Raw genomic sequence first — 22,593 nt, forward strand, 5'->3', positions numbered from 1 at the left:
TTTTCTTCCCAGGTTGAAGATGCTTCCTGATGCACAGCCTGGCTGTGCAGCTGCTTTTTGTCCTCTGCTGTGACCTGCCCGGGATATAAAGTAGCTGTTGGAGCAGCAGGCGCAGCTGCGCTGGGTCTGAATGCTCCCACTGTGAACTCTAAAGCTATGTGACGGTCATGCAGTAGAAAAAGCACAGAACAGAAAAATCTTTGGCACAGGGCAAGTCAATCAGCCCACACGCCAGAGAGCAGGTTGGACACCGCTCCCGACAGTGTGTGAAAGCATCTGCAGAGATGTTCCTGAATCTCCAAACTGCTCCTGCAACAGCTCTTTGGAAATTACTAAAAAAAACCCCAATGTTAGTTTGGCATTTGGGGGCCAAAGGCAAACAGCTGAGATTGTGGGGTCTCTGTTAACATCAGCTGATGGCCACATCCAGCAGTCTAAACTGCAGCTGTGACAAGAACAAATCTCCACAGCTCAACCTGACCCTACGAGGAGAGGCTCAAGAGCTGCCCTGCCAAGTGGGAGAGAGTTGCGCTCATTTTCTTTCATATTCTATGTAACTCAGCCCAAACCCCCTATACTGAGGAAGAACACTGGAATACTGTCTGTATTATGTACGAACTTCTTTTCCCAGCAGAAGTGCTTTGGGGAGGAAAAAAACACACAAGCCTGCAGTACATTAAAGTTCAGATTTCAGAGCATTTACACCTAGTTCCTGTATTTGTAATGGTGATGACCATTTATGATCATCATATGTAACGGTGATGGTTCTTTTATGAGCTTAATATAGGGGATGCACCATCCAGCAGTCATGAGATCACAGCATCTTGCCAGGCAGGCAGATAAAAACCTCGTGTTTTGTAACTGAAAAAGTGGTGAAAAGCTCCTAAGAACTTAAGAGCATGAAACCAGAGTTTTGAGCTTAATTTCCCTGTTGTGCTACTTTTACCTTCAAACTCTGAAATTCCCTCCGACATGGACAAATCTTGCTGAGCGCAGCAGCTGCGGAGCACAAGGACAGCATGATCTGCGGCTGCCCAAACCGAGATCACAGCACATCAAAACACGTGGCTAGGATGACGGGAGTGGAGGTTATCTTCCAGAATTACTCCAGAAAAGGAGTCGTAAAGCTGCCAATGCTATTGGTACTCCATCGATTACTAATATCAACATGGGCTCCTTTTATAAAAATATATCTTTTTATGTAAGTATAAAGATACAAAAATATCTTAAAGAACAAACCAACCCTCCTCCCCCTTGATTGTTTACCCAGATGAAATATTACATAAGAAATTAAATATGCTGTAGTGATGATGACAGCATCAACATACTCCAAACGAGACGGCATGGTATTAAAAGGAAAAGTCCAGGCCTTTCTTGCATCCAGATGGAAAGAGTGATAGATATGGACTTTAATTATTAACTTAGGTTAGCTATCACAGTACCTGAGAAACTGCCATATGGAAGAGATTCTAATATAGTTTCTACTCTCAACGGCCTCTAGCCTTCCAAGAAACAAATTTTGTGTTACATAAACTGATATCAAAGTGGCCTTGCTTTGCCTTCCCCTAGAGCTACAAATACATCAGCTATGCAAGAGCCATTAACGTACAGTTAATGTGTCCAGTAAAATTTTTAGTGAAACTAAGCATCTGGATGGAGTGAGATTTAAAGTAGTGGGAGACCTGAAGGACAAATTCCAGCTATGTTATCCTCCCACTTTAATTTCTTCTCAACAAGAAATCACAGTTCCTGCTGTGATCATGGCTGCACTTTAGACCAGAGTGTGAAGGATGCAAGGCATGAAGAACTGTGCTACTCAGCCCTTTAATTATCCAACTCAGCTATCCTTAAAAAGATGACTGTAGTAATAGCCGTGAAAAGATGGCATAGATATCTCCTTTATATTTTGCACACATGGAAGAAGAAATCATAATCAGCACTGATGGAAGCCACATAAACACCAGTGGCACTACCTTACGGTCTTAGTGAGCTGGTATCAAGTTTCCATCACTATTTTTCAGATGAATATTGTATTCTGAAGACAATTTTTGGTGCTCGTAGACACGGGGTTTTTCCTTCCCCAGATGTGTTATAAATAATGGTACATATTTATATGAAAGCACCAGGATTAAAATACTAGAAACTGATTTCTCATTTCTGCAAAAAGCAGTGTGTATGGGCAAACCAAGGCAGGTTTCCAGAAATGTGTGTGACAGCTTGAAGATCAGTGTCCTGTGATTTTGAGAGAGAGATGGTTTAGAGGCAAAAAGTGGTGAGAGCACAAGTGAAATGATTCTTCAGGCTGCAGCCTGGCTTCAGCAGGTCTGGTTTCAATTCTTCTTCTGTATTACTTCAGTAAAAAAAGTGAGAAGGTATCAAAGGCACAGAAAGTGCAGGTATATAGTCACACACGCAGCTTGGGCTAACACAAGTACGCAGTGGATGCAAGTGGATCCAAACTCCAGAACTGTGCTCTGAGCTAGTGAATATGCAGAGCCATAGGGAACAGTGTGGCTCTGTGCCCTTCAACCCCAGTGCTAACAAATGCAAGAGCTCATTGTTTCTTCAACCTCTTTTTGTTCACAAAAGGACAACATGCCTCACTCTTTCTCTGCAAAGCAAGTAAGGGCATTTCAGAAAATGGCAGCTAAAATACATGTCACAGAATATTCATCCAATGTCATGATTAGATTCACCCCAAGAAAGGTGTGTTGTATGCCAGACATCCTATGTGAGGCCAACGTTAGCCTTAGAATGGTGGAATACGGTGAATTCATTGACAAGCTGTGTCACCCACATGTTCATGAATAATCACCATCTAAGGAAAAGCTAAGATGCCAAATAGCAACAATCCTCAAAGGTTCACACACACACACGGGTGCACGTGAAGACACAATTGCAAACAAACCTTGAACAGAATAGCACCAGCCTGGATTTTTTTTTATTTTATATTTTTTTCCCCCAGAAGAGCTCTTACCTCTTCATAAACCAGGCTCTTCTCAGGACTCTCTACCCCTTCCAAGAAAGGATCTGAATCAGTTCAACCTAGGGTGGAAGGGGGGAGATAAGGGGGAAAATTTCCCATGTCGTTGTGAAGTTTGAGTAAGTATGAACATAGTTTCTGCTGGTTTATTTCTATCAGATTTGGCTTTCTGTTGGTTGGGTGGCTTAAACAGCTGCCTATTTGCACACAGTTGTGCAACTTTTTTTACAGCTTGTTAATTCAGACTTAGGATTGCAGCATGTGGTTCCCTTCAGACATAACTAACTTAAAATAACAAAACCCCAAAATTCCTTCTTAAGAAGCTCAAGGTCATTCGTTTAAGTTTGAAAAGGATCAGGGTCCTGTAATTCCAGGCATTGTTATGAAATGGGTGAAAAGTTCCCTTCGTATTACCTTGCTGGATGGGCTCTGCAGCTGCATTCCACTGCAGAACCACCACAAAAATCAGCTTGCTCTGTGTGTGCTGGTTGCAGGGAAGACTCTTGCCACAAACAAATTACAGCGGCATGTAGCACACCTTGGAGAAGGAGGACATGAAAAGTAGTAACTGAAACATGATGGCCTTAAAAGAATAAACAATAACCCACGAAACAAGTGAACAGCAGGGTATCTTTCATAGTTTCGTAGCCTAGTATTCTCACAGTTTATGGATGTGTCAACACTTGAAGAAAATGCAATTTTACTTATCTTAAGTATAGTAAAGAGGGAAATGCCAGGGAGATGACAGTAATAAAAAAAAGTTCTCCAAAGATCAAAATGCAGCCCCTGAAGGGCTTTGCTGTAGCTGAAGGATGAGAATAACTGTATACACGATGCACAGGAGTCAGCAACAAACTGTTAGAGCCGAGTGGCAGCCAGAGAGAGAAAACAGCAGAGACAGAGAGATACATGCAGGAATGGTAGGACTGATGTAAGTTTTTTGTAACAAAGCGCAACTTCATGTTACGTAGCTGATAGAAACAAGCTAAGTCTTTGAGATGCTTCAATTTGGTAAGCAGTTTTGTGCTAAGCAGGCTGCATTTTTGGGTGCTCAAGGCAAGTGTGGGCAGACATGAAGAGACAGAGGGACAGGGATGCGTTAAGTACTGCTCCCTTCCTGATAGCGAGTGACAGAGTAAGAACAAGCACTTCTGAGAAGTCTTATGAGACTCATAAGGCAAAGCATCAAAAGGCATTCACTTCAACTTACTCTTTCCCTTTAATGGTTGTAGGCTGAATGTATTATTTCCAATCAGTCTCTCATGCTATTTTTACCCCCATGTATGGACATCACATCTCTTTTCTTCAACCCAGGCCTTTGGAGTTCATCCCAGCATTTTGAAGGAGCAGAGAATATTACACTTTTTTTGTATTTAGCTACTGTAGATTCAAGTCAAATTTTTCTTATTCTCAAGAATGGATACTTTGAACCCAGACCCACAGCAGGCTGCTTAAAAACTACTTTGGTTAGATGGAAAACTGGCAAGATCTATTACTAGTACAAAAGGCACATTATTTTCTACCTGTTCTGACTACCAGATTGTCTGAGGGACAGAAAACATGAGAATTTAACCCTGTCATTTACTGAGAATATGAAAAACATTTGCTTTTTGAAGATTGAATTTGTGGCCTGATGATACAGAGAAAAGAAGGCAATTTCAGCTGTGTTGTCCAGTAGCTTCTAATTGAAAGAAGAGATAGAGCTTATAGATGGCTCCAAATGGTAATGAAGTATTGAAAAAAAGGAGGTGTAATGATATTTGCAGACACAAATTCATCGCTCAGTGAAATGCCAAATTGCAATGTTTATCTCTACAAAATGCCAAGAATGCTTTTCCATTGTGTAGCCAGTAACTACATTATCTTGCAAATCACATCACCTCCAGGGTCTACTGTATTACAGCCCTAACTCATCTTACAGTTTATTTCAGCATTATGATGACAGCCCCAGCTAGGTTGTGCTGAGGCTTGCTGGATGGCTGCTCCATTTGATGGTACAGGTGATGCTCAGCTACAGGAATGGAATTTGCAAGCCTGAACTGAGTGCTTATGTGCTCTGTGCAATGAAAGGCTTCAACACTTGTGGTTACTATGCACAACATCCACATGGAAGTATGCCTAAAAAGATTCTCCAGATTTTAGCACCATCCAAAAATTCCAAATTACAAACCAAATCTGCTTTGGAGAATGCTACATCATTCCTCAGGAAAGAGCAAACTTACACCTGACACTACAACAGCAACACAAGGCACAAGAGTTGAATTCTGGGTCTTGGTACAAACACTGGGATATATTTCCACTTTCCCAGCATTCATACAAAATGTAAAAGCCGCTTCTGCCTGAGGGACCAGAAACAAGATCTTCATGTGCCCCCTGGAGGAAGTGTCTCTTATGGAGAGACCACAGTGCCAGGCTCTCCTGGCCCCATGTGTATCTTGGTACACCACGGCTGGTCTTCACACAGAAGGGTGAAGGGGTCCCCTCAGCAGAAGAGCTGCAGAATTTAAGGATTCCTGTCCAGGGGGAAATGTGACCTGCAGCTCCTTTTTACTGCCAAATGGTGCTGAGCTCATTTCTGATCTCCCAGTGAGGGCCTCCAGGCTATTCAATAACAATAGTCCCTCCTGCAACCTTTGGTAATTTTCAATGACAGTGGGGCTGCAAGTCCTGTGCTTTTTGCTGACCTCCTTTCAGTCATCACATCTCACTCATGATCACATCACACTTTGCAAATCAGCCCCAGGGAGGCTCTGCACAAGGAATCCCTTATGAGGGGACAAGGTGCAGAGATGCTTATCCACGATTGCAGTGGCCCTGACCAGGCTCAGCACAACTGCAACAGCCTACACAGCTTGTCTAGCAAAATCATGGATACCCATGGATGTCTGGGTAAGTGGTCGAGTACAGCCCTTGAAGGCTGCTTTCAAACGTAGGTGGATACGCTCTCCCTGAACTTCCACTTCAGCCCTCCAGACTGTTTTGTGAATCTGGCCTGACTTTCTCTAATACAAATTCTCTTTCACTAATTCTCCAGATCATTCAGGATAAAGTTTGCTGAAAGTCAAACCATCTTGTTCTAAGGGTAATTGCTACAGATGACTCTACATCACAAAGAAACCACAGATACCACTCAGTCAGGAAGCCTAGCCTCTCCAAAAGGCATGAAGGGACATGGAAAGGCAGAGGTTGGCACGATTTCCACTAGGCCAACCAGAACAGATTGCTAAAGCAGACTGTAAACCTCTTCAAACTACATGCTTCCAATGGAAACTTTGCTTGACATCAATACTGAAATCCAGGTAGCAACTGAGCCCAGAGCCGTGAGCCAGCAGGCGAGGCGAGGCTCTCCTGCTCTCCAGGAGTACAACCCGGGGGGCACCAGCACCCGCTGCTGTGGGGGCCAGCTGCTCCCCCCAGGCAGTGCACAGCTGGCCCCCCTGCCTGAGCCAGGGAGCCAGGCAGCCCGGCGGCAACCCCCAGGCACCTCCGTGGGGATGAGGCAGGTCAGGGCTGAGGAAGAAAAGAGGGGACAAGGTTGCTTGCCTAGCCGGCACAAGCGGATCTCTCATTCCCGAGCACCAGCTGATACCAAGACTGTTGGGGGAGCAGAGGGTCCACATTAAGCTGAGAAATGGGTACCTCAAGAAGGTACCTTCCCCTGTTCAGCCCTCAAGACCGCAGTGGAGAGAACACGGAAGAGACTTACAGAGCAGAAGTGCTATAAGCAGCAAGCTGGTAGACTGGAAATGGGCAGGTGGGAAGACTGGGATGGAAGCAAGCAGCTGGGAATACCAGGAGGCATGAATGATTGACAAAAGTGATGAATGCAATTTATGAAAAAAAAAACCAACAAACTCAGTTACAAAGTGAAATAATTATAACTGGAAAAAAAGAAAATACCATAAAAGTACACCACATCAGAAAAGGTTATCAGACATCCATCATCCATTCCATTAAAAATTCTCAACCCAAAGCCAATCATAATTCTTGGCTCATTAGTCTTATGAGTTAAAGATTCAGGATTTCCTGGCCCACTTTCTGATGTCAGTAATAGGACAGAAACAATACAGCAGGATCACTCACAAAGTGTAGCCACAGCATTCACATGATGTGAGCAAATAATTGTTCACAGTAGCTGGCAGCCAGCTTGGAATGGGTTTATTATTAGTCTATTAAGCCTTTCTTTTATAACAGCAATCTTCACTTAAATATATATCTTCTCTTCATCATGAAAATCTAAATCTCTTTCCTGAAGGTATAAAGTCATTGGCAGAACAAAAAAAAGCTTCTCTTTTAATGTTCAACATGTTTGAACATCAGCTATTGCCTACTGGTACTCTCCATCCATTAGTGGAACTGAGCTTGTGCCTCAGCTGTCGGGGGTAACTTAGTTACCAGAACATCAGCTTCCTAAACCCTGCGGGGGAACAGGGGGACACTGAGGCTGTAAGCACAACACTGCATTCTTTAAGAAAACTGTCTGTTTCTTGGCAACTGGAAAAGCAATCGCTCTCAATTAACACACTTAGTCTAGTCCACATCTGCTGTTAAAACATTAGAGGAAAACTATTTGAGCCCTTTCAAATTGCTGATAATGAAATTACATAGACAAGAGATTAGATTGTTCATTTGGAAACTGGTTTAATTAATAGCCTGCACATTTTATTTATAGCCTTTCTAAAATCCTTTATTCAGTAGTTTCTTTTCTCCCTTCCATAGCATCCTTTGCTGTGTAGTTATGAAAAAAAGGAAAAAATACTTGAAAAAGTTTTCCAGTTAATTCAAGGCAGAGTTCATATTAGAACCCCTATTAAAATATACCCATTTACTTATGTGTTCAATACAAGTCATGTGCAGCAGTAGGGTTAGGAACGCTGCTTGGTAATCTTGGACAATCTTGTGGTCAAGGCTTGTTGTGGCCAGAGCATTGCGTTTCATGTTCAGTGGCTTTTTTGCTGTATTACTCTACATTTCTGTTCCTTGTGCTTTCCCCCCCCCCTCCCACCCATCACACTTGTGAAATGCTCGCTGCCAGGCACCTGCCTCACAATTCACAGCTCTCCCCATTTGCATGTTTAAGGTTTAAATCCCAAAGACAGTGGGACCTTTCCCTTTTTGCCCAAGTTCAAAAGTTGGCAAACATCACTAATGAGCTTATAAACACATTTCTCCAACTAAAAGAAATTGCTAGAGATTTCTAGCAGTGAGGGGATTCACTCTCTTCAGTGTACTTAATGGCTCCTCTGTACTCTACAACTTCTTCACCTGCTACAATTTTCATACGCTAGTTCCATTTTTAAATTCTTACTGCACAAAGTGGTCACTATTAACTTGACAAAGTAGATATGATTCACACAAAGGTCATTACTTACCTAGAAAACAATATTAGGTAAATAGTATTAAGAAAAAACAACATCATACCTTGGGCACAGAAACTCCAAATTTCAACTAAGAAAAAAAAAACCACCACCAAGAGCCTACACTGGGCTTCTCACACAGCAGCACAAGCACTACCACCAAGCTGGCCTACCCATGAACCTCCTGATATTTTTAGCATGCCATCAAGTAAAAAAAGTAATTTGTACCTTAAAAATAACTACTGCTTCCTGCATTGCCTCTTTTGGAGTGAAAGCTAGAGAAAGCATCAATTACAAATGCACGGCTTTTTCTAGGACACTGTTTAATGAAGGTGCTTTCTTTTCCTATTGATCAACCTTACATACTTACATTTTGTTGAATGACAAACAATAGCACAGGGGAAATTAAACATTGAAATCTGCAGACGCTCTGGGACAATATTTGTTCAACAGCTGCCGAACTCTGGAAGTAACAGCGAAGACTATTATGTAAGAAAATCCCATAACCCAAACAGACAATATTCTGGTTAATATCACATTGAGGCTCTACTTGCTTAAAACATCAGTTGTTAGAAGAAAACAATGTTCAGCTGAGGATCCACAGTGCAGAACTATTTGTTCAGTCCAAAAACGTAACAACCTAGAAATGTTCAATAAGTCAAATTCAGGCAAATATATAATTGGCATTCCTTTAAAAGGAAACAAATATATAACACAACAGATTACTAGGTTACTTCATCTTTTAAAAAAATATTGCTGGAGTGATAGATTGTACCTTGGGTTGTTCCAACTTTCAGAGCTAAAACTGAATTCATAAAAACAGTTCTGGAACCATCGAAGCTGTAAATGCAGACCTGGACAAAGTGTTGACAACAAGTATGAACTAATTGGGCCTATATTTCTTAGCAGAATGTACCAGATTTCATGTCATGATTATTTTATGATGCTAAATGGAAAAACTGTTATTGTTTAATCTTCATAAAAAATATTTTTATGAGCATTAACCCAGAAGAAAGTTGACAGTTTGCCAAATAGGTATGTTTTTCCAGTGTTACCAAATGTTTTTACCTAAAATCTGAAGCTGGCCAGTAGATTAATATAGCTTTAAGAAATGGCCTTATAAATTGTACATTTTTTTTACTGTTACCGGAGATACTTTAAAAGTAACAGTAAAGAATTACCATCTCAAAAGAGGCCATGCAATCTCTATCAAATTACTGACGCTATTTATTCATTCCAGATAGATGACACCTCAGATAATTATCCAAACTATAAATAATAATTCAATGAAGTCAGTCACAGCTTTAAAATCTAGTTATTAAGTTCTGTGCAAGTTGCTTCAGAGAACTTGCAGAGAAATATTTGTAGGAAATCAATCAGCAATATGCTTGGAAGAAGTACATAATATTCTAAATTAAAGTATAATGTGCATTAGAAGCATATATTAGAAGCTCCTACAGAAGAGTTAGGGGGTCCTCTCTTATCTAGTTTTACAGACTTTCACTTAACTACAACCAACTGCAAAGTTTGAATTCAAAAGACTTGACCACAAATGTGTGAACCAATGAAGACACTACATACTGAAGATCTCCTCCTGTTCTGCTTAAAAAGAGCACAAATTAGTATCAGTGAGGAAAAGAGCTTATCCAGTTAAACCAGAGTCACTTTTCCAACAGCTTTGGAGGAGTTATTGCATATAGCAACAAGACCTTCCCACCTCATCCATCGATTGATTTTACTAGGATTAAACACATCAGTCCTATGCTGTTCTATGGTGGCTGGCATACAGAATCAGAGGTGTCTTCCTGTCACGTTTTTCTTTCCACCAGAAACATAGGTAAGGAGATCCGTTTATTTAAAAGCTCCCTGACTGTCAATATTTGTCTCACTCTGGCTCCTTGAAACTCTTTGGCCATAGCGAAAAAGACAGATTCTCCCCTTCGTGCCTTTCCCAGTGGACACCTTCCATCAGGACAGGGGCTGTATCACCTGCATCACACCTTCCACATGTAGTCACAGATAGATGCTGTGTAGCCACGCGAGGGACCAGAGAAACGCATGGTCCTGAGCCAGGCTTGCTGGCATTGGATCACCAGCATGAGTAGGCAATGAAGGGATTCATTTAGCTCAGGAGAGAGCGAGATGGGACAGGGAGGGATAAAGAAGGCTGCTCATCAGTTCCTCCTGCTGTTACACCTGAGCGCTCCTGCAGAAACACCAGTGCTTTACTCTAGGCAAACTTTTCTCTTTTTTTTTTAACAATAGCTAAGTTGCCTTTAACTACAGACCTCAGTGCACAGAATGAGGAGGGGAGATATGGAGCTGCCCATTCACAGAGGGTAAGGCCAGAGATAAAGATCATAAAATACATACAGTGCTAGCTGCCAACATTGAGGCTGAGCGAGTAAGGAAAAAAAACCTCTAAATAGAAGGTTAGGGAATGTCTTTCTTACTGACCTTAAAGGTCCCTTGGGTTGCCTCTGCATTGTGGCACAGGAAATAAGGTTAGGGCTGGGACTGCTAATTTCCCATTCAGTTTCAAGCTTCAAGAATATGGCAATAATCCTCATACTCAAAACACCAAAGCAGCAAGAAGCACGGGCAGACACTAGAGGAAAGACAAGCAAAAGAACTAACCAGAAGTATTCACCACCCACCACCACCCCAGCTTTTTTTTAGTCTGTTAATAAAGGTGTTTATTAATGCATTTTCTTCCTCTGTCCGATTATTTCTACCTTTTCACTTTGTTATTACCTTGGCAATGGAATCTGGCCAACCATCGCTTAACTGTCCCACACCACCTTTTTTTAAGCTTTGGCCACGTTCTCCTTTCTAAGTTTGTTTTTCCCATAGTACCAGTAGGGTCACCTGGAGGGATCTCGCTCCATCCAGAAGCCCAGCAGTATGGGACCTGATTTCATGTGACCATCAAGGGAGTGTTTACAAATTTTGTGGGAAGGCAAATGTCTTTTCACACTGTATTTATTCATTGGATACAATTTAGAAATCTTTAATTATTACCCTGGTGGACTCCCATCCACTAATTTTTATTAGCTAAAAGAGCTTTCCCTCCTCTATGCCACAGGACCTGCATCTAAGCTGGCCTAGCTGAGCGGACAGCATGGTCACTGCTAGGTTAAATCTGGCTCAGTCTTCCTGCAAATCTTCACTGTCCAGAGGAGAACAGAGCACTGAAGCTTTACCCTGTCTATTAGGTGGAGTAGCTTTCAAAGGTAAATCCATAGGGTGTAAACAGGAGCTGGGCAAGTCGGTCATCTCCCAGCAATTACCTTTTTAATGCTTTACTGCCTCCTGTACTATATGCAGATTTTCTCTCTCTGCTTTTTGAAAGTCCCAGCTATATGGTCTTCTTCCTCTCTCCAACCTCCCACCAGCACAAACCCCACAACCGTCTCTAACCTCTGCCTGCTCCTGCTCTCCCACGATGCCTTTTTGCCCAGATGTTCCCAAAGATCTGTACTGGTCTCCAGCCAATACTATCACCTTCCTTTACCTTTAAATTCATTAAATAGACTAGGTCCATTAGCTAACCACTCTTGAAGGGAGCCTCTTGCCCACTTACACTCTGAACCTTTTTCCAATCCAGTGGTCATCTGGTATCCTCTGCAATTTCTTTAAACAAAGCTTCTATTGGTCTTAGTGAAACTATGAGATTCAAATTGCACCCTTATCCTTCTTTACCCAGCAGCCATTATCTCTGCCAGCTTTGATATGTACCAGAAGTCTTTTCCCTTGTCTTCCATCTTTCTCCTGGTTTTCATCTCACTAAAACATTCTTTACTTTCACATGCTGAGAATGATCATCATTCCTATACTCATTCCTCTAAAGACCTGTTTCCTCATTCCCATCTTTTCATCCAATCCACTTGTAATTTAGTGCTGGTCTTTCAGGTACTTTATTCAGACCTTCCCCCTTCTGTCCAAACTACAGTCCTTCCCTTTCTTTGATATCCCATAGATGCCTGGTCATCAGTTCAATGTGAGTCTGGCAAATCCTCACTAAAAAAGGTTTGATACTACCCCTTGCTTTAGCAGCAAATTGCAGAAGCAGTCTGTCGGCTGGATATGCAACATGGATCTCTTCTCTGGAACGCCCTTCTAGAACCATCACAAGGTTTAGCTATCTTTAGCCTTTCAGCACTACAGCCAAAGTACAAGGCAAAGGGTTGTCATCACCTCCGTTCTACCTACTGTAGCATGTCTTCACCTTGAAAAATTCCATCACAATCCACTGCAGCCATGTAGATTAATCTCCTATAGTCTACTGACCAAGCTATCCATTTCCTGTGCTTCTCCAGGATGTCTTTTCTATCAAACCTTCTATTTACTTTCTAGATTCATCTCCAACTTACCTACCTCTTCCTCATTCTCTTTTACTGCCAGCTTCATCCTTCACTCAGCTCCCAACCACCCAGAACTGCGTTTTCCCTGTGCTCATCCCTGTCCCTGAGCTTTGGAGGAGACATCTACAAGCATCTACAAAGCTGCCTGGCAGCTGTCCTTCCAATTCCTCTCTGCAACACAGAAACTTGAAGGCAGGCCACTGACACAACGAGACCGCTGCCGCTCCTGCTGAGCAGTGTTACTTCGCTTCCTCACGATCCCTTTGGAACGGCACTCCTGTTCTAGATTTAAGGCACGTGGCAAAGGGTAGAGCAACCTTTCAAGTGGGGGCCTCTCAGGCCCTCCAGTAAAAATACTTTTATTTCCTCCTCAAATATTTCAATGAAAAACAATTGCTCGTCTTTGCAATCCTTTGTACCATTACTGATTTGTACAAACAAGAAGTCTGTAATGTTACTCTGGCATGTCCTCAACTTCAGAGAAAAGCAAGAACGAACACAGTCCAGGCTCTATCTACAGCGCTGGCATGACTCTTGCCTTTCACCAAAAGCCCTGCCACCTTGCAAATGGGCCCCACACACATGATGGTGTTGTCAGACCCCGGGTGGGCTGCGAGAGCGCCCGCGCTGTGCCCGCTCCCGGTGGCCGAGGGCTGGCCCCAGCTCCCGCTTTGTCCGCTTGCCTGCCCCGCTCCCCTCCTTTCTGATTCACAGCTTACACGCAGCTGCGAAGGACATTAGTGGGAGAGATCCAGATGAAGAACTTTGCTTTGTTTTTGTGACACTGGAGTTTCCAGTTAAGTTTATTTGAGGTAATAATGTAGCCACTGATGAAGGCAACCTCCCAGTCACTGCCATGTCAGCGCTGCCGATGCAGTGAAAAGCAAACACCCGCAGTCGCCCTGCTAGGAAAGGCAATGAGAAATTCTAATGCACTGTGGTATAGCTGCGGCACGCCAGCTCAGGCTTTTGCAGAGACCCACAAACGGGGGTAATTTTACACTGGCTTTGCTATTTGTGCTGGATGGCCCCTCATGATCCCTGGAAAAGCTGGAGCAGACTGGGTTGCAGCTGCATTTCGTGTGGGTCCTGGTTTCTGATACACTTTATCCTACTGTCCACGCTTGGAAGCAGAGCAGAAAAACCTGTCCCTGCCCGCACAGAGGTCTGGTTAATTCACTCTAGAGCAGATCTTGGGTGTAAACCAACACATATGTGGCGCAGACAATTCAAAGGGACTTGGATCCCTGTGTGAGAGGAAGAATATGCCAAAAAAATTAAACAAATTTACTCCATTTTCTTTAGATTCCTCTGTCTACCGTTACAGCTTAGAGAGCGCACTTTCACAGGTAATCTAATAGGAACAATTCAGTCCAAGACCTGATTACAATGCAAACTTTTTAACTCGGGATAATTTCTCTATGAAAACAGCTTTCCTTTCCAAGCAGTGAAAATCTTGCTAAACTCAGACTGTGACCAAAGAAGCAGTAGCTCTGTAAAATTATAGTAGGTACAGTATGCATGGCTGTTTAACATTCTCCGATTTAAGCAAATTTACTTAGAATGTCTTGCATGCTGTTATTCTACACCTCAAATTTCTCACACCAGCCTAACACGCTCCTAGTTCCTAAATAGCTCCTAGTATTTATTCTAGAGAATAAATAATTTTCAATGAACCACATTCAGCTCCGATTTATGATATCAGAATCCCCACCTATTTACACAGGATGAATTTCCCCCAGTTTTCTAGATGACCACACTTGCACATGGCAAAGTCCATACAAGGTTGCCCATGCTGCCAATGCAGGTTCACACACACACACACACACACACACTTAGTAGGGGTAGGAATGTTGTGCAGTATTTCCAGTAGCATGTCAATCTAACTTAAGCTACTGAAGTATTTGCTTTTCATATGTTCTTCTATTTTTTCTACATCTTAAGATATAAAAATGAAGTGCTTGCAAGTTCTTAAATAAATATAAACTCCCATGTTATTACAGGCCATTCTCTACTGCAGGCAACCCTCAGCATTTTCCTAGAATCATAGAATGGGTTGGGTTGGGAGGGACCTTTAAAGGCCATCTAGCCCAACCCCCCTGCAATGAGCACAAACATCTTCGACTACATCAGGTTGGTCAGAGCCCAGTCCAACCCGACCTTGAATGTTTCCATGGATGGGGCATCTACAACCTCCCTGGGCAACCTGTGCCAATGTTTCACCACCCTCATCATAAAAAATTTCTTCCTTATATCTAGTTCGAATCTACCCTCTTTTACTTTAAAACCATTACCCCTACCCCTTGTCCTATTGCAATTTGGATGGCAATTAGCATGAGAGAGAAGTCATTTGTTTGTCTCACACTGTATGCCTAAGACTGGAGTAAGTTTTGGTATCTTTGGCTTCTGTTTCAAAACCATGAAGGTAAAGAACCACAAAAACTGAAGTTCAAAATAAATGTGAGGAGGGATGTAAACACCACACAGTGAACTTTTTGGAGAAGAGGTGCTATTTATCCTATGTCAAATCATCTGCTGTGTAGCATGAACTGAAAAATAACTGGAACTCAGAAAGGCAATTTGATTTGAACTGAATAAAAATTGGGGTTGGTTAGGGTTTTTTTCAGTTTATGGTCTGGGAGAAACCAGTGACAGTCATGCACTAAAAGTTCTCAGTGATCCAACTTGCAGTATTTTCAGATCACTAACATGACTTCAGCAGTTTTCCAGTAACAGGTTTCTGACTGTGCTGTACAAAATGAGTCTATCTGAAATTTATTTCAGGAATACCATGGCTTACAGAGGGGCTTGTGGAGGAGGATCATAGAAATACCTAGGGAAACCAGGCCTTCAGTTAGGTTATCCAGGGCCCTATGAAGCTGAGGCCTGAATATTTCCTGTGAGAGTCCACCACTTCTGGGCAACCTGGTCTAGAATCTGGGTGTTCCTATGGCAAAGAATAGTTTTCTGATATCCAGACAGAGTTTCCTGTGAAGCAACTTGTGCCCATTGCTTCTTGTCCTTTCACTGTGCATCCTGATCATACATGACGTCCATGAAAAGGATGTCCACTGTCTTCTCTATGACTACCCTTGAAGTGTTGGGAGGCTATGGTTGCATCACCACTGAGCCTTCTCTTCCCCAGGTGGAAAAAACATATTTCGTTCAATCTTTCTTCATATGTACAGTATTTCAATCTCTGACCATCTTGGTGGCCCTCCACTGGACTCTCTCCAATTTTTCAGAGTCTAGGGGACAAGAACTGGACAAAAGCACCAAGAGGAGTGGACTAATCACACCCCTTAACCTGCCGGGTGCAGAGTGCCAGAAGAGAGGCACTGCTGTACCCAGTAGGGTCTGTCAAAGGAAGAGGATTTTGTCACTACTTCCTCTAAGTTGTTAGGGTTTGGTTTGATTGGATTTTTTTAAACCACAAACGGGCAGTCTGAACCTCAGAGCAAGTGTGAGGTCAAGCAGAAGCAAGAGAGAACACAAGGATACCGCAAGGTGCTCAGGGCACCTCTTTGGTCCTGGCAGATGCTGGGACAGAGCCAGGGAGTGGGATACTCTGTGCACCCTGTGCCACACTTCCTCGAGCCTTTGGTACTGGTCACAGGTATAGACAGAACCCTGGAGCTTTGCTGTCACTCAGAAAAGCAATTCTTCTGTTCACATCCTACCAGGGCTCACAACCTGAAGGCTTTCACAGCTGAAATCTTGGCAAAAATGAAACACTGCAGAGAGCAAGGCTTTCTGCTTGCTTTCCCCAAGAGAACAAATGTTTTGGTGCCACATGACCATGTGCCTGATAGGCCGGGCTTGAAGAGCTAGCTGTGCTCTCAGAAGGTATCTCAAGGTCGCATCACACATAGCAGCGCAAGCTGGTTGTGCCAGCACAGCAGTGGCCCTGCTATTTCAGGCTCCTCTCCCAGAAACAGTGCATGCAGCAGTTCCTTTTGCAACAGCTCTCCGCTAACTCAGCATTTCTGTACAGCATTAGTTATTACTCCTACATGCCCGAAAATTTCAATAGCAACACAAAATGAATGCAAAATAGTTAGTGTTTCAACACATTTCAAACTTAAGGAAAAAAGATTACCTCCTTCCATTAAGTGGCATGGATAGCTGTGTTCTTACTGTACTGCTGAAGACCTGTGCTGATGAGGGGGTTCTCCAGGAGGGGAGAGCACCTACTCAAACAGCCCTTTCCCACCCGCCTGCGCTGGCAGGGCAGGATAAAACAGAGGGTTTCAGTGTTACTTGGTTACTTCCACTGAAAGAAGCTAGGTTTTGCTCAATCGCCATTGAGTACATTGCTCAGATTCTTTTCTTCTATGCTTTGTAAGTCAAGGCTGGAAGTGGCTGCTGAAAGCACAGGAAGTTAAAAACCCCCTTTTTCAGCCTCCTGTCACCTCGGGGTACTTCTATGATAAACTGACCCAGGCTTGAAGAATGGAGCACTTTATAGCCCCATCACCAAACAATTTACAAAATAATTAATTAGTGCCCTTACCATATCCTCAGCTGGCACTGCTGAGTCTGTAACTTGCTGTCCCTGTCCTCAGGAGCACAAGTTGTGCCCCTGGTAATAAAACAGTCCAACTGTCAGAGGGGCCAAGTGCTCCTCTGGTGCCCACTGGAAACATGCATTTTAAAAAACAGCATGGTGCATCTTATCCACTGAAATTAAACAAAGGTTTTCCATTGACTTTAAAGGGAGAAGGATTAAGAAATGCATTTTCAATGCTCACCTCCCTACTTAGAAAAACATTAATTAAAGTTCCCAGGGGAATTTAAAATTGAAATCTGAGCAGCCAGGACACAACATGGTCCTGCATTGATTCAGTGTGGAAACCCAGATGATTAAATTATTTCACATTAATTGTGAACCACATGAAAGGCATTTAAAAATATTTACCCTATGTTAAATATTTAACCACACCAGAAATGAAAAATAGTTAAAAGTGTTTACTAGCAAATTCTGAAAGAGGAGAAGTCCTGTTTCAGGCCAGTTCCACAGTCTGTGGGGCAACACACTGATCGCTGCCCATGATTCAGTCCCTGCTCCAAGTGTAGCAGCATGAGTTCAAGCAGCACATCAGTAATGTCCAAAGTCACAGGAAAAAGCCACCCTCCACTTGCTGAAAGCCAGCTCCTGTCTGTACGGTTTCCAACTTCACTCTTAGGTCACAGAAGCCTCTGACAGAGGAAGAAGGCCCCAGGTGCTAAATGTGAAAAGCCAACTGTCAAAGAACAGGGTACCAACCTTTGTGTCAGATGAGGGACCACAGAGCAGGACTGAGCTCTATGAGAAGATGATGTTAAAACAGGCCAGGAAGCTGAAGTCAGGATTCCTTCTGTCTCTCCTCAAGTCAGGCACCATCCTCTCAGAGCTTTCCAAATGAAGTAGCTATTTCACTTTATGGTCTGCAACATAATTTTTTTTCCTCTCCGTTTTTGCTTCCAACTGGTTATTTTTATAGGACTTCTGCCCTTACCTGTTTAAACACTGGCTTTAATTATCCCAGTGAATATTTGCTTCTGATTTTCCTGTAGCTTATTAGAAAACTGAACCTAAAAAGGAAAAAAAAATTGAAAAAACTTTATTTTGCATTCATTGAAAGGTGTTCGGTTCAAAATTTGAGATGAAAGAGTTCGAGGTTTTTTCCAAGCAAGTTTATAACCAGAAAGTTACAAGAAATTATGAGAGGACTACTAAAGGTCAGCATGCTATAACCAAATTCCAGCCTTTTAAATTACTGCTATATTATGCTTCCAAGAAAATCTGTGTTCAACATCTGTTTTCTTTACAGGAGATCATTAGGAACAGACAGGCCAAGTCATAGCCTAATTCTGCACTTACCTCAGATTTTGAAAGGACAAATCTGTCCCTGCCCAGACGCAGGACTAGATTAAAACCTGGCCTTGCTGGACTCATTCACTGCTGTGATGTTTTCAAGTTGTTTTGGAGTCAGACATTACCCCAAAATCAGTATTAACGAGGAAAACAGGAAGACAAGCTGGAGACGAGCCGGCTCTGCTTCTCGTCATTTACACTTGCTGCCGTTCAGGCTAATTTTTTATCAAGTCAGAGCAGATTTCTCTCTATGACATAGTTGGCAAAAAGCTTCCTGAAAAAAAACTCATGGCTGATAGTCAAATTGGGAATCAGTGTGGATCCCAACATCCTGCTACTTCTGAAGAGTTCAGTACTCTAAAAATTTAAAAAACCCAGCAACCTAAACTCCAAAACCAAACACAAAGTGCTCTGCAGTTACTTAAAGTTATGGAAAGCAACTGTTACTTCCTAGCATGTGCTAAAACAAGTGTTTTCCAACACCATCAATTTGTTTTTGTGAGATCAACACATGAAATATGGAAACATCTGGATATTTCAGGGTCAGTATGGTTGTGGATACAAATGCTAAGCAATACTGCATCCAGCTCTGCAGAAGGACAGGTGTCTGTGGGCATGACCTGGAAAAACTGGACCAGAAGCATCACATGCTTCTCTCACCACTGCTGTTGCTTCCACCTTCCTCCAGTCCCTCCTCTCCCACCATTTTGTTCTGTCGTACTAATCCTGACACAAATATGAGGCAAAGAAAAAGAGAAAAACGGGCTCTTCTGTCTGTGGTAAAAATTTTGAAACTGTTCTACCTCTGTCAAGGCTGCCATTACCCAAATATTTGATGACACAAGTAGAGATAAGTGTTTCTACAAGCAGGATTCCCAGGACTTATAGAAGCAAAATGAGCACAAGTGTGCCTGGAAAAAAGTCCTTGCAAATTTGGGCAACAACCTACCTGTGGCTGATTGCATGTCTAGGTGCTTTTCCATCCCAGACCCAAGAAAGTAGCATCTCATCAGAGGAGCCTCACCAAAGGCCTGTGGGGACATTCACCTAAATACATTCACTGTCTGTTTTTAAAGACTGATGAAATTACGCAATGCAATAAAGATAAAACAAAGGAACATCCAAACAGATTACATGATAAAACAAAGGAACATCCAAACAGAATCATGACCATCCAAAGTGCAACACTGCTTTTATATTTAACAATTGTCAAAAAATCACGTGGCTTTTTTCTCTATTTTTTCTACATCATTAACATCATGTTCCTACAATACAAACAGTTGTAAAATGAAAGTTAAACCTAGGGCTAGTATAGGGAGAATTTCAGCTTACTGTGGGATCTTCTTTATTGCTTGTTTTGCCTTCAAATTATTTGTGGCCGTGAAAAAAATTTCTATACTTCAGTTTCCACAGATGCAGGATATTTGCCCACCCAGACAGCTATAAAGTTTATATCCAGGAACTTTCTGTAATAAATCTTGAGCTGTGCAGTTGAACTATTGACATTATTTTGAACCCGCATCATTGATCCTGCAGTTTTTAAGGAAAAAAAAAAAAAAGGTAAAGAAGAATTGAGGTAGCCTAGAATAGAGGGGGAGCAGGTAGACTGTAAAAAGAAGTTGGTAGGGCTTTATTTGACAGATGGGGGGACAATACAGAGCAGAACTCAGGAAAGAGCAGGGAGTGAGAGGGAAGAAGAAAGGGTTTTATACAATGGTGCTTCAAAGACCAGTGAGATAAAGGGTTGCCCACAACTGCACATGTCCACCGTGATGGGGTTTGGTTTATATTTCAGTAACAGGGATTAGTAGAGCAGAGACTGCAAACTCAGCTACAGCTACCTGTTTCGTGAAGTAGCTGCTGAATTAGGGACCGTTCTACCCAAAGGTGACTGTGGTTTCCACACTGCACACATTGACTGGATGTAAAGCAGCCTTCCCAAGGGCCTGAAATTTCCTCTTAAATTTGCATTGTTTTGTATGATAACTTGCTTTGTTTCTCCCTACAGTGGAAAAGAGTTAAACCACTCCCTCCTAAATAAAACTAACATTTTCAATAAGCTAAAAGCAAAACACAAGTGATGCCATTTCACTACTTCTAGGCAATGAGACAAGCAAGATATGACATTATGAGGCTTTAAATGTAAGTACTACTTTGGGTTCCCTCCTATAGCTGTTTTTTAATCTAAATTGTAAGGTTATTTGCAGTAACACATCTCAAACAGGACATAAAGGCAAACTGAAGACATTAGCTTTAGATTTTGACTTTAGAAGTTGTGGACAAGACAGTGTCACAGCAGTATGCAGAAACAAGGCCATTCAAAAGCCAACAAGCAGGAGGGCCCTGGGGACAGGATGGTCACACCTCACATCTGCTGGCAGGTCCCCTATTCAAAACCTGGGTCAGCAACAGGAGTTATTGACATTGCACTGACCACATCAGCTCCTTCTGGAAGGAGTATTGATGATTTTAGGCAGACCGCTATCAGACAGATGTTTGCAGTATGAATAGCAAAAGCCAAGCTTTGATGAGCAGAAAGTTTGACCTGTCCTTTGGTCCCTTTGAAGCAGAGCTGAAGCAGATTGGCAAGGCAGAATGCAGCAGGACACTGTCAGACCTGCTGTTTGGAGAAAGCTAAGTGTAATACCACTGAAAGGACCTCAGCTTTCATATTATGGTAGAGAAGTTAAAATTCATGACCTTTGAAAAGAAATCCATCTGGAGATTTGTTATTTTCACACAGATGAAACAATTACAAGGAATAGCCCTTTCCTTTATCCCTCAAGGAAGTTTTCAAGCCTAGTTAGCAACATCAGTTATTTCTATGGCAACAGACAGAGATATAAACACAGGATTACAACCTTCAACAAAGGATCAAGAAAAGGAAGAAATAGGGCTTGGAGACAAATGTCTGGAAGACCTGCAAAAAACTTAGCAGGTTATTAATTTTCTTAAAACACGTATTTCTTCCTACTCCCAACAGGACTCCTATCAACATTATACCTTTTTGGTAAAATTTTTATTTCAAAGATGGGAAAAAAAGAGAGGACTGTGCATTATTGTTTGCTGCAGGCATAATGGAGTCAAGGAGCTGGGATTGCTGACACTTGGGACAGGGCATGATGAGGTGCCTTGCCTGGTGTACTTTACAGCTCACAAAATTAAGTTTATACTAGCAAGCATGTAATTTTATTCTGTAGAGATGGGATTTCAGGCACATTTATACAAGTAAATTTAAAATTCCCACATACACTCACATACACTAAATGGAGATAGGCAGGTAATTCTAGTGTTGTCAAACCAAAACTGATGTTTGAGGCAAAGCACAGATGATACCTTTCAGTCTTTTCTGTGAGCCAAGTCACCATTGCCTTCCACCTGTGAAGCCATTTGCAGCACTCCCAAATGTAATCGAGCCCTACTAACACAACAGCAGCCAACCTTTTGCTGCTTGTCCCAGTGTAAATAATGGTGCCAAGCACCACACAGTGCTGGACCGAGCCCTGCATGAAAAGCAGATATTTCCTCTCCTATTTTTGCCTTCCATTTTTGCCCACAGGATCCACCAGCCCTCCTGGCAGGGGAAGCCAAGTTAGCAGGTGCCCCAGGGGCTGCCCAAGGGCCCACCTCCATCGCGTGTGGGCCGGGGAACGCACCAGGGGCCATTTCAGGAGAGCCAGCCCCAACCTCAGCACCAGAACATGCACAGCAACCCGAGCCAAACACACAGGGCTGGGGCTCAGTCGTTACCCAGAGAAATCCAATTTCAGCGGGTTTGGGTGTGCCTGCACAAGCCGCAGTTACTCCTCTGGATTGCCCCACAGCAGCCATTTCCCAGGAACATCTGTCTCCTTGGGCCCCAGCCAAAAGAAGAAAGGTTGCTTTGGTGTTTGGGGTTTTTTTAATCACCACCCTCAGCTACCCCAGACACATGCTTCTACATGAGACAGAGAAAGTAAGAAAGGGAAAGTCCAGCCCATGCAGAGACTAACAACAGGTCTGAGGCAGGGCCTGATTAGCAAAAGGATCAGA

General features: G+C 42.6%; 1 long non-coding RNA gene across 1 annotated transcript in view; it reads left to right on the top strand.

The window, feature by feature from the left end:
- Positions 1 to 22,593, top strand: part of LOC308068899 — a 50,678-nt gene that overhangs the window by 9,486 nt on the left and 18,599 nt on the right. The window contains exon 2 of the long non-coding RNA XR_013930184.1: positions 1 to 22,593. This exon is cut by the window's right edge and continues 18,599 nt beyond it. This is a non-coding gene — a long non-coding RNA (uncharacterized lncRNA).

The sequence above is a fragment of the Falco punctatus genome, assembly GCF_963210335.1.
Source record: "Falco punctatus genome assembly, chromosome: 8".
NCBI lineage: Eukaryota > Metazoa > Chordata > Aves > Falconiformes > Falconidae > Falco > Falco punctatus.